This window comes from Lepus europaeus, chromosome Y (assembly GCF_033115175.1).
Source record: "Lepus europaeus isolate LE1 chromosome Y, mLepTim1.pri, whole genome shotgun sequence".
In the NCBI taxonomy this organism is placed as follows: Eukaryota; Metazoa; Chordata; class Mammalia; order Lagomorpha; family Leporidae; genus Lepus; species Lepus europaeus.
In genome coordinates, this window is record NC_084851.1 from 28,933,504 (window position 1) to 28,951,148 (window position 17,645).

Here is a 17,645-nt window from a genome sequence, read left to right on the forward strand (position 1 = left end):
CCCTGCCTAGTGATGACCATTGCCTGAAGATGCCTTTTGTGCCCAGATGCCCTCGCCCACAGATGACCCTGGCCTGAAGATGGCCTTGCCCACAGATGCCTGTGGCTTGGAAATGACACTAGCCTGATGCTGTCCTGCACTGGAGATGTCCCTGCCAGGGCATGGCTCTTGCCTCTCATGTCTGTGCCTGCTGATGCCCCCATGTGATGTTCCCAGGCAGATTATGCCCTTGCCAGGCTGACAGTCCCAAGAGGGGCAATAAAAACTACCTGGCTGACTTGCCCAGGGAGATGAGCATCCCTTGGTCTCGGCTGTTCTGGGGGCCACACAAATGCTGCCTATGTTGGTTACAGCCTCTGAGGATGGAGCTGGAAATGAGGAGGCCCCAGGAGCCCCTGGGGGTCCTCCAGAGAGGCAGCCTAAAGAGGCCTTTCTCTCCCCATCAGGGGTTCTATCTAAGGAGGGAAGGGAACTGGGAAGGAACAGCAGGAGATAGGGTGGCTAGCAGGGGTGGAGTGGCAAGGATTGGGTTGGGGCTTTCCAGGCTGACAGCATCTGGTATTAAATGATCATGATCTTAACATCATCATGCTCATCAGCCCAGTAGAAGAAGGGGTTGCAGGGGTTCGTGCCCAAGCCTGGGCGCTCCTGGGGGTGCTGGATCTCCTGCAGCAGCTTCCTGACCTGCTGAGCAGTAGGGTTCTGGGTGGACGAACCTTCCCCAGCCTCTCCTCACCCAGGCTCCATGGTGTCAGCGAGGCTCACCTTGCGAAGATCTTTGGAAAGATGGAGGGCTCTGAGCAAGCTGCCAGCTCCTCTGCTCCAGTCTGCCCTCCCTGTGCCCAGGGCACTCTCCTCACCAGCCTGCAGGTCAGCAGCATCCTGGAGAGCTGGGGAACCAGGAGCAGGATGGTCAGCGCGGTCTGGGGTGGCAGCCAGGATTCAGCCCTGCCACTCGCTGCGCTCACCCATAAGCTGCAGCACCAGTGCCTGCAGCTGCAGGAGTTTGATCTGGAAGGAGAGGTGCTCAGCACCCCTGTCCTTGTCCTCGCCTCCTGCCCCAAGAGGCAGCAGGGTCCAGGGCCCCTACCTTCACGTCCTCCTGACCTGGGCCAGCCAGCTGGTATACTCCTCCTGGTGCCGCTCCGTCAGCACTGCCCTCTGGATTTGGTAGAAGGCAATGTACTTGCCTGCAAAGAGGGGGTGGTGGAATAGCACTCAGAGGTGGGGCACACCTGACCCCCATGCAGCTCCTCCCTCTGCCAGGGCCCTCAGCTCCCGGCTCACCAATGGTGTCCATCTCTCCAGAGAGCTGGATGCAGCGGTGTTCTAGCTCCTCTATCTGCTTTCAGAGCTCTGCTTTCTCCCCCATCACCTCCAGAAAGCAGATCTGGAGCCACAATGATGGGATCAGGGCTCAGTGGTCACTGGCCCCACTCCCACCCTCCCTGGCCCATGGCGGGAGAGAACCCCTCACCTGCAGCTTCTTGATGTCCCTCTCGAGGGCCTGGTGGGTCTCCCCGGACATAGACTCACCCCCAGTCCCAGAGGCTGAGGTCTCAGGCTCCCCCTGTGATGGCACAGCAAGGAGAGCCAGGCACCAGCAAGCAAGCCTTCTGCTCCCTCAGCTGCCTGCAGAGTTGGGCCTGCTCTTCCTCGGCTCAGGTGAGAGCCAAAGTAAAGAACGTCACCTAAGGGCAAGAGGTGAATGAGTTCATGTGTGCAGGTGCACCTGCTGTTCCTGGGTGGATTGGTATCTGACCACTGGCTCCCAGGTTAGGTGTGAGGACAAGAAAAATCAAAGTGGGGGGGATCAAGATGTAAGAATGGATAACAGAGGGAGGCAGGCAAAGATGGGATGGAGAGGGCACAGGGCACAGCCTGGCTTACCATGGCCTCTCAGCTCTCCAGGTGTTCCGCGACGGGCAATTTGGCCTGAGGAATTTCTTCCTCCTCCTCCCCATCTCCTGAGGGCACAGCCAGAGGGATCCCAGATGATCCAGTGAAAGAGGGAGGAAAGCTCAGGGCTCCCCTCAGTGCCCACCCTCCCTGGAAGACCCAGGGCAGCGACTGCCCTGAGGAGAGGGCTCAGCCATCCTCAGAGTCTCTCTGAACTCAATGCTGTGCTGCCAAGCCCCCCCCCCCACAGCTGTGTCCTCTCCCGTGGGAGCCTCACTCACCCTCTCCAGGGAGGGCCAGGAGGTTCAGCTATACTTGCAGCTGCTGGTTTTGCTGGGCGGCAGCTTCCATGTGCTCCTAGGGGCCAGGAAGAGTGAGAAGGCACACAGGTGGCAAAGTCCTCCACTCAGAGGCCCCACCCCATGCTCATCAGCCCCTCTCCTGGGTCTCCTGCAGCTCTTGGCGAGCCACCTGGACCCCTACCTTGCCCTGCACGTCCTCACACTGCAGCCGGTCCATGAGCTGCATCTGCAGCAGAATCTGCTTGTGTAGTGCCTCCTTCTCAGAGCTCAGCTGTTAGTAGGCAGCCACGTGCTGCTGGTAGGTGGCCTCGTACTGCTGAGGTGGACCAGGTACTGGTCACGCTGCTGTTGCAGACTCTGAGCCTCCTGGCTCTTCAGCTCCATCTGCAGGGAGACACAAGGGGGGTGGGAGGAGCATGAGGGCAGGTGTGGGTTTGCTAACCCATTACATTGGTTTCAGGGGGTGGCACAGACCCATGTCTCCTGCACCCATCCTCACACCTCATCCCCTTCTTTCCCATCACTTTAACTTGAGGTGACACGCTAGAGGGAAGGCATCATCTTTAGGGCACTCTTGTGTCTAATACTTTACATGCACAATCTCAGCTAATCTTCAATACCTGTATAAGGGGAAACTGCTAAGTTCCTTTGTCAGGAATCTGAGGATTATCAAAGGGTAGCCTTTGTGTAGTGACCAGTAGAGCTGGGTGACATGCCTCTCCTGGGACAATGATGTCCAGACCCAGGAGGAGCCCAGGGCTACCAGCTCTAAGAGACACAGGACAGTCAACATGAAGGTCACCTGTCACTCCAGACTGGAGAAGCCTCCCTCCTGGGCCTAGCACTGCTCTTCCCAGAGACTTGTACCCATGGCCCAGTCCTTTGCAGTCAGGCTGAGTGTTACTATTTCCTTCAGCTCTCCCAGCTTCTCCTGCAGCTAGCCAAGTTTCTTGGCCAGCTCGTTCTTGACGTGCTTCTCTGCCTGCAGTGAGCTGGTGAGCTCCATGTTGTTATTGCTCTGCACAGAGAGAAGCAATCCGCTGCCACCCAAAGCTGCTGGATCTGGATCCCAGAACTGGGTGCCCACCTCCCACAGTGTCAGGAGGGCTGGAAACTCAGCCCCTCCCCTCTGACAGACATTTGGCAGGGTCCTGGCTCACAGGGAGCCTTCCTAGGTCTACACCATCCCCTTTGAAAGTGGGGGGAATGAAGGCCCAGAGGGAAGTGTTTTGTACCAAAAGGCCTTGCCCAGGGAGGCTGAACACACCAGTCTCACAAAGCCATCCTGCATCTCGGCCAGCTGCTCCTTGAGCTCCCGGTTCTACAGAAGCACACAGCTGATGGTCATGAGGTTGCTCTGCATGCGTGCCAGGATCTGCTTGTGCTCCTCGGCCTGGTTGCCCCATGGCTCTGCCTCCTGCTCTAGCTGCAGCAGCCAGTGTTTCTGCTGCTGGTTCAGGTGACTCAGGCCTTCATTGTCCTGCATCTGGGCCTGAAGCTGTCTGGCCAGGATCTCCAGCTCCTTCTGCAGCTGCTCAGCCTCCACCTGCAGCTGTTGTTCTGCCTCCAATGGCCCTGCGGGGGGCGCTGGGGACTCCAGGGTGGGAGGCTCAGCTGAGAAGGGAAGCAGCCATTAGGGGCCCCAGCCTCTGGGTTTTCAAAAAGCTCCTGCCTTGGTCCTTAGCTCCTCAGGCAAACTGCTTGCCCCCACCTTGGTGCTGGCTTCTTGGCTAACAACTTTCCATATTCAGATGGTCATTACCTTTCCAAGCCACTTTCACAGAGTGCTTGACCATACATGATGGACAGTGGGTACGCCACCCCTATTTACAGATGAGGTCACCAAGGCTCAGAGAGATGACAAGACTCGCCATCCCCTGGTGCAGACCTGCTTCCCTCTGCCACAACACCCCTCGCCGGGGCAACTGACACCCATCCTGCTCCCAGGCCACCTCCGCCCCTGCTTACCCATGTGGCTCTTGAGCTTGGCCAAGTTGGTCTCCAGCTCCAGCACATGACTCAGGCTGCGCTCCTTCTCCTCCCTCAGTGTGCAGAGCTGCCCAGAGCACAGTGAAAAGAGCCATGAGCAGGGGCCACCACCTCCCTCTGCACCAACGCAGGCCCCAAAACCCAAACATGCAGCCACCTCTGGCTGCAGGCCACAGCAGGTGCACTTGATGTGCCCATTTACAGACACCCAGAAAGATCAAGTGAGCTGTCCATGGGGGTCTGCCTCACCTTGGCAGACATCTGCTGCATCTTATCTTGCCACATGGCACGCTCTTCCTCCAGGCCCTCTGCATAGTGGTCCCTGTCCATCTGAAGGACTTGTGGAAAATTGTGAAAATTTACCAGACTAACCTGCTAAAAAAACTAGGAAGTTTCAAGAAAGGTTAGTTAAAAAGTTTTAAGAAAGGTCAGTTTCTGGGAAACTGCAACTTAGCAGATAACAGGGAATACCAGTTTGGAAACCCCCCTTGTGCAATGGTTAAGATAAGTAAAACTGATGTGTACTGAGATAAGTAGAACTGCTGTATACTAAGATAAGTAAAATTACTGTAAACAAAAATCCCCTTCCCCTTTGTATTCACTTGCTTAAGATAATTTTGTGGTTTTTGCCTTTAAATACTGCCTGTAACCCTCGTCCAGTACCTCACTCTCTCAGGAGGGAGGGGTCCATTTTGTGCAAAACAAAAATAAACCGCCTCTTGCTGTTTGCATCGCCGGTGTCTGGAGTCTGAATTTCTGGGTCCCAGGGTGCTACCAAGGACCCCACCAGCTTTGGGTCCTTCACATCCACAGTCGTCTCTGTGTCTCCAAAAGCTTCAAGAATGGACACAGAAGTTTGGAGGATGCGTCGTGGATCCTCACCTCCTGGTCACCTGGGGCTCTAGTCCTCAGACAGCACCCCCCTCCTGCCAAGCCTCACCTGTTGCATGTGTTTCTCCAGCAGGGCCTGATCCTCCATTACCTGCTGAAGCTGCTGCTTACCATCAGAGACACCAGACTCTCTAGAGTACTGAATGGGGAGGACATGTTGAGAACTGGAGAGCTCCCACAGCCAACACAGGACTCAGGTTCACAGAGAAGGTAAAGTGTTGGCTGGGGCTCCCAGATGAAGCAAACAGGCTCATGGGGAAGCTGTACCAATGGCATGGATAAAACAATGGTTTGGGGGTGTGTGTGGTGCAGTGTGTAGGTGCTAGTAGGCATGCCTGTATGCCATAGCAGAGTGCCTGGCTCCAGTCATGGCTACTGCACTTCCCACCCAGCTTCCTGCTACTATGCAACTTAGGAAGCAGCAGGTGACAGCCTCCTGGGTTCCCAACACCCACACAGGAGGTCTGGATTGAGTTTCAAGCTCCTGGCTTCCACCTGACCCAGCCCTGGCTGTTGCAGGCATTTGGGAGATGAACTAGTGGATGGAAGATCTCCCTCCATCTCTGTCTGACTTTGCCTTTCTAATGTAAACTGAGATGCTAAAATAAAATTTTTTGAAAAGCTGTATCACTAAGATTCTGATTTTGTAGGTCTAGGCAGGGGCTCTCTGTGCAGAATTCTAACAATTTTGGGAGGTCTATGGCAAGGCCAGAATAAGGATTCAGAATTTCCAGCTCTTGGCTGGGGTCCTCCCTGAAAGTCCCTGGGGATGGTGGCCCCAGCAGGCTAGGGCTAGGGTTTCATGGGCTGCAGCATCTTACTTGTTGCAGCAGCAGATCAGACATTTCCAGCTTCTTCTGCAGCTCCTCCATCCCCAGCTGCATGGTCTTCTCTATCATGAGGACTCAAAGCCTCTCTTGGAACTCAGAGTTCTGCTGCTCCAGGTCCTCATTGTTTTTGCTATGGTGAGAGGTGGCAGCAAGAGGAATGAGCAAACAGAGAGGACTACTTTGGTGACCAACCCACCTTCTTACTGCACCTCCCAGGAACCTTGGTGTTGGAGGGGTCCCCAACAATCAGGTCACTCATGTGGCAGGCCAGAGAGAGGACCTGAGCTGCCTGAAGCCATCGCATGAGCTGGTGGCACTGCTGGCACCAGAGCTTGGCTCTGCACACTTCCCAACCTATATAGACACTTCCTCCTCATGCTCCCAAGCACCCCTCCCCTCATCACCCATACTAAGGTCCCCCAGACTCCTCCCCCAACCTTCCCCTTCTTACTTGTTCTTGTATAACTCCAGTTTGAGAGCATCTCGCTCTTTAGTCAACTCCTTGTTGTGCTGCAAACATAGAAATGCTACTTCAGGACTTGGCAGGACAACAATAGAGCTGGGGTGCTGGTCACAGTGGCTACAGGAACCATGCCACAGCCACACTTGCACACCCTCACTCTCTGTCAAGGCACTGCCAAGCCCAAGGTCCCATTGGTTTTTCCTAAGAGCTTTGTAAGGGCAGAAGAGGAAGGGAAGGAGATCTGACTTCCTCTGGATAGCAGAGGCTCAGAGACAGTGGGCAGCACTGTCTCTGGACAGTGTCCTGTACTCACAGGGTCTGAGAACATGCCAATCCTGCCCTGGCTCCCTGCCCACCCCCTCTTGCTCTGGGAGTGGAGTAGAGGGGACATCCTTAGTCACCTTCCTTTCTTTGACTTTCCCCACAGAAACAACAACGATGTTACCAGCATCACTGTGTAAACCTTTCCCAGTGCTCCACCTGGCACCAGGCTAATGGCCCTGTTTTATTCTCACAGACACCCTAGGAGGCAGTGACTATGCCCTCCTCTTTGCTGAGTGACACAAAACAGAACAAAATGCAGTGCTTGTCTGAGATCTGAACATCCTGGTCGAATCCTCTGGGCTCATTTTTGCCCCTAGGGAGGAGGGCACAGACATGGAGGGAAATCAAGTTTGTGTTTGAATCTTCTGTTCACTTGTTGAAGGGACGGTGCAGCATTCACATAGTCTACAACTCAGTAAGAACAGAGGTCAAATGACTCCCAGCCACCATGTTCCTCTCCCTGGGGTTTATGGCCCATTTCCTATCCTAAACAGCACCCTTTATGGATGATAACTGGCATGTGCTTCTGTGCCTTCCCAGCCCAAGCACCCCCTTCTCTCAGCACTTGGTCTCCAGTGCTCACCGCACAGCCACCTGCACTCACCACCCATCTCAGTCCCAGGTTCTTTTTCACCAATGAAAGCCACATGAAATGGCTCGGACTGCATCTGGGCCACTCCAGGCTGCAGAAGGGACCTTTCCACACACTCCCTGCTTGGAGAAGCCAGGCTGCTAATGGCTCACCCTGTCCACCTGCTTCTGCTGCGTGGAGACAGCAGACAAAGTCCACTCCTGATCTCCAACATGCTGGTGGGTAGTCTTCAGGCAATTTGCAAGGTCCTCAGACTCTCCTGGAATCAGAGGGGTTGAGATGGAGCCCTGAGGCCTCCCCTAGAGGCCTGCCAGGTGCCTGGCTGAAGAAGGGAGGTGCTCAGTCCCACCTGCTTTCTGCCTGGCTGCCTGTTGGGTGTGATCCAGGAATGACTGTAAATCTGCCTTCTCAGACACAAGAATCCCAATGGTTTGAATGTGAACCTTTAGAAGGAAGCCAAACAAGTGCTCAGAGTGAGAGAAAGGACTGTTGTCCTGGGGGACACGAGGGGCCACCACACCAGTCACTCACCTGGAGTTGTTCTCTTAAAGCTCCCTGTTCCTTGGCCAACTTTTGCTGACATTCTTTCTTTTGCTATAGGAAGAGAAAGGAAACCTGCCTTACTGGGGGAGGCACAGATGGCATGGCAAAGGACACGTCCCCAGAATGCCACCATGGTCCTGGATGGGCCCACTGATGAGGTCAGATCTCAGGGACCCTGGAGGCAGAGGGGGTGGGGTGCAGACCCAGCAGCCATGCAATGAGAAGACATAGAAGTCACATTACTTTTTCCACTTAATCCAGAACTTCTTGCTTCTGTTGTTTCTGTGGGGAGAGTCAAAGAATGGAAGGTGACTAAGGATGTCCCCTCTACTCCACTCCCAGAGCAAGAGCGGGTGGGCAGGGAGCCAGGGCAGGATTGGCATGTTCTGAGACCCTGTGAGGACAGGACCTGCCCCAAGGCTCCCAAGGAAAGAGCATGTGGGTCTTTGCTGGTTTTTGCTCATAGCTATGGAACTTCATCTGAAGACGGGCCTTCTGCTAGGTTTGGATTTACAGGGGTGCGCTCATCGTTTGACAGCTCAGCACGTGCTACATAGGGGTTGGGGCTGCTCTTAACAACAGGGATACAGGAATGAAAAGCACAGGTAAGATCCCTTCTCTCCCTGAGGTTTATGTCCCAGGGAGCCTGGAAATCTTGGATTCTTAGAGCTAAAAGAGACCTTTGACAAGCACCATTTCCACCTCCTTGGGAAACTCAAGCCCAGGGCAGAGAGGTGCTTGTCCAAACTCAAAGCTCAAGTCAGGGCTTGAGTCAGGGTGGGGACATGAGTCTCATGGCCAGCGCTGAACAAGAGGCCACAATCCCAGGAATGTGTGGCCAGGATACAAGCAGGGGTGCCTGGAGAGAGAGGAGGCAGAGAGGGCAGTGACAGAACAAGAGCCATGCTGTATGCTCCATGCTCTGGGGTCCCTCCAGCTGAGACCTGGCCCACCCAGTACCCCACTCTCCCTTGCAACAGGGCCCCAGCCCCTTTCTTTAGAGCCCTGTGGAGAAATGGGAGCCCAGGGTGGGCAGCATGGAATCAGGGGACCCCACTGGGCTCTTACCAATTCCTCCATGGTGTTACTGAGTTTGTTAGATAGCTGGAGTCCAGGGCTACTGCCAGCTCTTGGTACCGGCTCTGAGGTACATGCAGAGAGCAGGAGTTGCAGGAGGGTTGGGGAAGAGGTAGAGAGAGCAGTCATTAGTGCTGGGGGGCATGGGCTACCTCAGCTGGCAGTGGGGCACCAAGCCCCCACTAGGAGAGGGGAGGGGGACTGGCCTGCAGAGCCACTCACCTCCAGATCCTTCATGATAGAAGATGTGAGGCCCTCTCCATTGATGTAGGATATTGACTAGAAGAGACAAGGGCTCCTGTGGAGATGCTATGCCCTCCACTGCCAAGTCCCTACCCTCAGACTGCCTCTCTTCCCCCACCACCTGGCAAACTCCTCTACCCAGCTTGGCCTCTTCCTCCCATGACCCTCTATGCCAGCTTCTCCTGGGTCTCATCATCATCCCCCTCCCTTCCCATGTTCTGCTCTTCCTATGCTTCTCGCACCAAGATAAAGTGTCACCGTTCTCCTGGCCACGTCCTCCATCTGCATGGCTTCCAAGAATAAGCCGTCACCCAGCATGCCCAAAACTGCCCAGCAGGTCAGTCTGTCCCAGGATCTCCCCACTCTCTCAGCAATCCCAGCCTCCATTTCTGTACTTTCCTCTCTCTCCTCCCTTTCTGAGTCCCAGTTTCTGGGGCACCTCAGACACAAGACCATTGAGCTGCTGAGCAAGTTGATGCAGGCTCTCTGTGGATGGCAAAGTCCTAGGGACAGACACACAGAGGTCAGGAGTGTAGGGGCTTGATGCAAAAGAGGTCCTCAGGCCATAGCTGGCCCTCACTCCCATGGCTTAGGGACTGCTGCCCACACAGGAAGACACTCACTTGGTCTCATCTATGAGGACAGGGCCATGGTCAGCTCCATGGTTCTGAGGGAGAAGAAAGAGACAGTGATCACCTGATTTCCAGTAAGAACCACCCAAGGGTGGCAGGAGCCCAGTGCTTTCCAGCAACCTGCCACTGCCACAACCTCAAGAGAAAGCCCCATTTGGCCTCCCCCATCCCAGTGCTCAGGAAGGGTGTCTGGCCCTGGGAACCAAGCTGCAGGAAGAAAGGAGAAGAGAATGCAAAGCAGGCACAGTCCTCTGAGAAGGGAGATGGTGCAAGCATACAGAGGTAGCAGGCACAAGGACAGAGGCACAAACCTGAGTTGGCACCATGCTAGTTAGACTAGCGCCAAGGGATGCTACACCACCAAGTAACATGGTGGCATCAACAGAGGGTGGTGCAGGAGCAGCACAGTCTTTGGGCACCTGTCAGAACAGAGCAGGGGGCTAGGGGGCCATGCAGGAGAGGAGGTGCCTCACTGCCATGGACACAAGGGCACAGGGCAGGTAGGACAGATCTTGTAGCAGTCAGAGTGACAGTCACACATGCTGGAATCCACAGGGGTTGTGGGAATGGCTTGCCCAGGCTTGGGGACACATGCTATCTTTTCAAGTGGCCAAAGCTCAAAGGAAGGGGGCTACGACCTCCATGGACACAAGGCCCTGGTTCTCCCTGGACCTCAGCAAGGGCTCTGACCTCCAGCAGCTGCAGCAGGCAGAAGGAACGGGCACCCACATCAGGGAGCACGGCCGTGTCTTCCAGAAAGCCAGTCTCTGCCGTACAATGACCCTAACTCTAGGCCCCTGCTGGGCTGAGGCTGCTGGTGGTGATGGGGCTCCCTCGAGGTAGCTCTCTGCTGCTCCCCTCTCCTGCTCTCCACCCTTTATCCCTGCTCTCCTCTCTGCCTCAACCATCAGCTGTTTTTTTCTCCAATGCAGGCCTTTTCAAGGAAAAATGTTGCCCAAGAAGTCTCTCCCTGCTTTCTGGAGGTAAAATCAAACACAGCCGCCTCATGGGCATACCTCTCAGCCCAATCTTGCAGCACCAGAAACACCTACTCTACCAAAAATAAGCCAGGAAATCACAGTTAAGACATCTGCCCTGTAACTTGGCATACTGGCAATCATGACACCTCATCCCCAGAAAAAACTGCTAGGAAACAATGTGGGGATCTAGTACTTGGAGCCATGGAGAAGCCTCTCCTCCTCTCCCAGTGGGACCCCCTCCCTCGTCCAGCCCAATCCAGCTTCTTCCCAGGCTCAGGCCTAACTCTCAGTCCAAGCATCTGGCTCTAGAGACCACCTCATGTCAGCAGGCTAGATCGCCACAAACAGCCAAGATGGCAGAACAAGTGACAGCAGCCAGGGAAGCTGAGTGGAGGCAGGGATTTGCTGCCTGCTCTCTGGACCCTTCAGCCCTGGCCTCTGAAAACCACAATCGGCTGCCTCCTTAGAGTCCAGGCTGCAAAGCCTACAGATGAGGATGAGGCGTGCTGAGTCTGCAGTTATACCGTGACCATGGCCTGGAAGCCACTGCCCACAGCGATTGTTGTCCTCAGAACCCACTGTTGCCTTGACAACATCTGTGACTGCAGCGGGCCAGGCATGATACTTTAGGGAGGCTGCACCCCCAGCCATGGACCCAGGCTCCAGGTCCCTCCTAGCATCTTAGTCCTCTCTGAGCTCTATTTTAGACACAGAAAGAACAGGGGAGTGGGGAGAGCACTTGTCTGAGCAGTTTCATTTACTTTTTAGGTTTATTTTATTTATTGGAAAGGCAGAGTGACAGAGAGAGAGGGAACTCCGAGAGAATCTTCCATCCACTGGTTCACTCCTCAAATGGGCACCATGGCCCAGACTGGGCCAGGCCAAGCCAAAGCCCAAGAGTCAGAAACACCAATCAGATCTCCCATGTGGTCTCAGAGGCCCAAGAACTTTGGCTATCTTGTGCTGCTTTCTCAGGCACATTAGCAGGGAAGTGGGTCAGAAATGGAGCAGCTGGGACTCAAGCACTCACATGGGATGCCAGTGTCATAGGAAGTGGCTTAACCCACTGTGCCACAACACCAGATCCTCTGAGCAATTTTAAATATAGGTACTACAGCCAGTGCTGTAGTTTATCAGGTAAACCAATCACTTTCAGTGCCAGCATCCCATATGGGCACCAGTTCAAATCTCAGCTGCTCCTCTTCTGATCCAGCTCTTTGCTATGGCCTGGGAAAGGAGCAGATGGCAGCCCAGGTCCTTAGGCCCATGCACCCATGTGGGAGACCTGGAGGAAGCTCCAGGCTCCTGGCTTCAGATCAGCCTAGCTCTGGCTGGTGCAGCCATTTGGAGAGTGGACCAGCGGATGAACACCTCTCTCTCCCTCTCTCTTTCTCCCTCTCCCTCTCTCTCTCTCTTTCTCTCTGTCTCTGCTTCTCTGTAACTCTGCTTTTCAAATAAATAAATAAGTAAATAAAAATTGAATGTATGTACCATGATTATTTTTTGCACAACCAAGGTCACAATTTTAAGTCTTAGGGTGAGAGCTTAGTCTAGCAGTCAGGATGCCAGATGAGAGGCCTACATGTCACTTCAGAGTGCCCGAGTCTGATGCCTAGCTCCAGCTCCTGATGCCACCTTCCTGCTCATGTGAACCCAGGGAGACATGGTAATAACTCAAGTAAACTGAGCTCCTATAAGCCATATACACAGTTGTCAGGACTTCTCTGTGCCTGTGTCCTGCCCAGACTATGTCACTTGGTGCCTCCTCTGAGGCAATAGAGTGAGTCACAGCCCCTGGCCAGACCTACCTGGGTGGAAGCAGCCATGATGGTTGATCAACCACCTGTCCCTTTGCCCAGGCTCATATGTGGATCAGCCCTGCTACACTGGCTTGGCTGAAGGCCCTGGGGCAGTTAGACAGGATGTGCCAACATCATCTTCAGGTTATGGCCTACCTAGCCCCTTGTGCCTGTGCCCTACCCCTCCCCCACTCCCAGGCTCCCTGCATCCCTAAAAGGTGTTCTATGACCTCACAATGCCACCTATGACCTCATCGCTTCCTCTGCCTCCCCCATTCACCACTTGGATGAATATTACCCACCTTTAATCTTCACACAGGCCTCAAACGCAACCTCCTCCAGCCGCAAGTCCATTTGGAACCCACCTCCCTCACCTAGCCATGCAGCTGGCCTATTGCCATCTTTCCCCTGCCCCTCTCAGAGGACTCTGTCACCCCCACGGTGTCTCCTGTCTTGTTCTTCTACTTCCACCTCTGTGCAGCCAATGCCTTTGCCATCCATGGGCCCAATGAACATGGTTGAGCATCCCATCTGATTTGTGTCAAAGAGACGAGGGGCAGGCAGATTGTCCTAGCCACTGGTCTGTCTGGGTAGCCTCACATCCTTGCTGGTTAGTTCCTCTGGAAAGCTAACTTCTATCCTTGTGATTATAAAGCAAATTCATTTTTTTCTTAATTCTACCTTCTCTACTCTCAAACCAAAATGGAATTAAAAATTTTAAAAATCATTAACTTCCATCTGATCTACTTGCCCAGAGGGCAAGACTTAACAGCATCTGTATTTTTTCAAATCTCTCATAGTCTTAACTGCACTGGGCATTCAAAACCCCAAAACCCCACAGACCTGCTCTGAAAGTTATTCCCAAATTACCAAATCTTTGAGGTATGCCTTAACCTCTCCAAGATGATAAAAGACATGAGGGGAGGGAAAAAATTCAATTAGCCAAGCAGGAGAGGAAGCAGACATAAGCAGACCGAAGGTTAATGGCAGCAACATAAAACAAGCCAGCGGCAGAGGCTCCCCCAAATGAGACAAGCCTCAGGGACATGCATACCTGGGAGAGAGCAAGCCAGAGATGGGTTCTCAGCACTGCCTCCCCTTCCACTGGTCTTATGGGGCAGCGCTACCCCATCAGAATGGTTAAGGTCGAACACTAGCACCTTCAGTATGTCCTGAATCTAGAGGCAGTGAAAAGGGAAAAACAAGGGCAGGGAACACACAGAGACATGGCTCAGAGAGAGGTGAGGATGTTGGGGAAGGAAGAGGTGCAGTCAGGAAACAGAAGCTGAGGAAGAGCAGAGATCCACACTGTGGTCCCCCAGGCCATCCTCTCAGACTGGCCATTGCTGCCTCAACCAACAGAAGGAAAAGTCCCCAGGCCCCAGAGTCACATTGAAGGACTTCTGAAAATTTACCTGCTAAAAAACTAGGAAGTGAACAACCCTGACAACGGTCACGCCATTTTAACTACCCCAGCACTATCTTAGGGAACTCTAGTAAAACAGTTCCTGGAAATTGGGCCGAAACCATAAGTCAAGGGCAGGCAGCTGCGGTTTGAGATAACGGCGCCAGATAAAGGCATGGGAAGCACCCAACCGCCCCTTATCTGTGGGTCTGGGCAGAAGGCAAAAGTATGCAAGGTATTTTCTGCATGCCCCCACCCCATTGTCTTATTGAAACCCTGTAACCACGTTTTTTTTCTGCTTCTGTATCCTCCGCCCTGCTTACTTAAGAAACTGCCAGCACTACCCCCTTCCCTAGCCCCTTACCCAGTAACCATTAACATATCCAATGGAATTGTAACACGACTAGATATGCTAATGTTGTGGTTTTAAGCTTTAAATACCCTGTAAAACTGATGTTCGGAGCCGCTCTCTCTGCACTACACTAGAGGGTGCTGTTGAGACGGCCCATTTGCAAATGAAATAAACTTTCCTCTTGCCTTTGCATCGATTGGAGTGGAGTCTGTGTTTCTGGGGTCCGGTCAATTTGTGGGACGCCTGCTTAAGGGGTATTACAACATAAAGTGCAGTCACGGACCAGCATGGCTCTCAGACCCTTCCCCAGACACAAGCCTCATTCTCCATGTTAAAACCAGACTTCTGCATAAGAGTTCACTTGAGTACTTGAGGCAACAGCTGAACAATTAGAAGACACTGTTCAAATATAATAATATCTGACCACCTGAAACTGAAGCACAGGGGAGGATGTGACTTTTCTGAGGTCACCCACAGCCATGACCACATACCATTGCCTGGGGCTTCCTAAGGGGACACCCCAATGGCCAGGGCTGCTCTCATTGGCCTGGCTTTTCCTGAGGCCAGGGATGAGGAAGTAGCAAATACCAGCGACTATGAATGGTTACAAGTCCCTGTATTCTGGATTAATATGAGAACAGCAAAAACTCTCAAACTTTGTAAGTAAAATATCAGCCCTATCTATTTTACAGACGTGGAAAGAGAGGCCCAGAAAGTTTAAACAAGTTGCCTTAAATCATATCCCTAGCAGAGGGAAAGGGAGCATTCAAACCAAGAATTCTTGACCAATATCTAACACTCCCTTCCACCATCTTCATTGTCCTCTGGATCCCCAACCTCCCGAACCCCCTATTGTCCCTTAGCCCCCTAACTCCCAGGAGCCTGGCCAGCCAAGACTCACATCCTCGGTTTGAGTGACAACCCCCAGAAGTGGTTGTCTCAGGGATATTGACATTTTTAAGTTTTTTTTTTTCTTTTTTGCTCCTGCAGGACCACCAGGCCTGTTCTTCCACTGATACTCTCTTAACTGTGGAAAGGAAAAGCAGTTAAGACTCTGGGATGCTCTAAGCCCCTGTGGTCACATCCTATTTCATAGTGTTCACAAAACACTCTCAAGTCTACCATCTGACTTTATGCCAACAACAACCCTTCAAGGGGCTGGAACAATCAGTATATGTCTGAAGAACTGACAACATGCTTTAATAAAAGGGAATAATGGAATTTAAAATAAGTTTCTAATTCTCACTTCTGTGGTTCTGCCAAGTATCAGCAGCTGCCATGGGAAAACCAGAGGTAGAGGTAGAAGATTAAACATTATGTCATCAGGAATTGTACTTTGTGTGGTTTGGAAACAAGACAATGGGTCTTTTCTTCCATATCAGAACCTCACAGAACTCCGAGGGTCACCCCAAGTAGCCCTGGAAACCAAGGAGAAAGAGTAGAACCCAGGCATTATTCCTGCAAAGGGCCCATTATAACCTCACAACAGGTTCCTATCCAAGCCACAGGGCGGCCTCACCAAGCTGCTCCCTTGCTCCTCTGTGGCAATCCCCTCACCCCAGCTTCAAAAACTCCCCTGGCAAGGCTTCAGGCTATAAAGTTTAGTCTTCTAAGGTCTGTTCCATAGAAGGTAATGCAGCTGTCACTCGAGAGAGCCCTGACTGTGGGGCACTCTCTGCTCCCAGGATCAGGGAAATTGAATGTCAGTCTGAGAACTCGTGCACCCCTCAAAATGTCTCTGCAGAGTAGAAACCTGGGGGAACATCAAGCCAGTTTTCCCACAGTCACCCAGAAACACTGCCCACACTTCCAGCTCCCCAGGGAACAAGACACATCTCACACTGTCAGTGTCTGAGCTGAGGAAGGGGGTCCCCAAGTCCCCAGTCTCCTTGCAGGCGGAAGCAGTATGGGGGTGAGGCCTCTTAGGGGACTGGGCCGGGAAATCAAAGCCCGAGCTTGAGGTAATGACAGTCCAGAGGGCGACTTGGCCTCAGTGCATTCCACTCAGCCCTCCCTATGCTCTGCGCAGGGGAGGGGCGTGAGGGCCGGGACCCAAGTCCTTGGAGACTGCAGCCCAAGGACCTCAGCTTCAGGAGGCAAGAGGCAAGGTCTGAAGCTGGGCCGAAGAGCCCTGGGAGCCAATGGCCCAAAGTCACCTGGGGGCAATGAGCGTGTGTGGGGGCTGGGCGCTGAGAGGCGGGGCTGGCTGAGAGGACTTGGGTGGGGAAAGCCAAGGGGCGCCAAGGGGATCTACCCCAGTGTCTCAGGAGCCACACAAACCCTGACCATAGACCAGCCGTCAGAGGGGCGGTGGGCTGGGCCGGGGGGCGCGACCCCGACGTTTTACCTTTTTCTTGGCTGCAGCCAGTTTGCTCTGTCGGGTTTCCTCCGACATCACAGGGCGGGGAGGAGGCAGGGGGAGGGGGTCCACATCACCAGGATCCCATCAACCAATGTGAATTGCTCCCGGCTACTACCTCACGGATGTGTGACTGAGCCAGGAGATGCAAGTTCAGGGCAGAACTTGGCCAGGCTGGGTGGGCGTGGTCTCAAGACTTCAAGCCCATTGGTCAGTGAGAAAGACGAAACAAAGAGGGGCGCGTTCAGGTCTCTGCCTGTTCGGAGGCATCAAAATGGGAACTGCTCGTGCAGCTTTGTCACTGCCCACTCTAGGGGCGGGGCGATTTCCCTTGGGTGCACACACAGCTTTCTGGGATCCCTCCCATGGCATCCACCACAGAATTCTAGTTAGTCAGCGGACCCCAGAGGCTGCTCTTGGGCCTGTGCCCTGGACCCCTTTCTCCAAGGCGCCCCCGAACCGGGGCCCTCGGACCCCGGGGCTCAGGAGGTGGGCGCGGAGCCCAGAACAGGGGGAAATTGCATCAGTTCACGACCCCTGTGTGACTCCTCCCAGATGAGCCCCAGATGTTCTCGTTTCAGAAAACCCCTCAGGGACTCCTTTCAGGTCCTCCAGACACTGCCCCTCTCACACCCAGCCCTTCCTCGAGGGGCCCCACACTGATCCCGAAAGCGCGCTGTCCCCGCCCAGCTGATCCAGTTGGGCGCTCCCCAGTCCCAGCTGTTCCTCCTCTCGCACCCCAATGGCCCGCTTTCCCCTCAGAGCAGCTCCGGGGCCTCAGCCTCTCCCAAGCTTCCCTCCAGGACTGAGCAGGACCCAGCTGGAGCTGCCGTGAGGCCTTCCGATCGCCTGCGAGTAGCCTGCGCCCGCCCCCCACACCCGTGCCTGCGTCTCCAGACCCGTGTGTGTGTCTGCACCCCCTGGATCCTTGTGGATGGTTCCGGACCCCATCCCGTGAGGGTGGC

At 54.0% G+C, this 17,645-nt stretch overlaps 1 pseudogene; it reads right to left on the bottom strand.

The window, feature by feature from the left end:
- Nucleotides 1–561: 561 nt before the first annotated feature.
- On the bottom strand, nt 562–16,716 carry LOC133754027 (golgin subfamily A member 2-like; annotated as a pseudogene).
- Between the last annotated feature and the right edge of the window lie 929 nt (nt 16,717–17,645).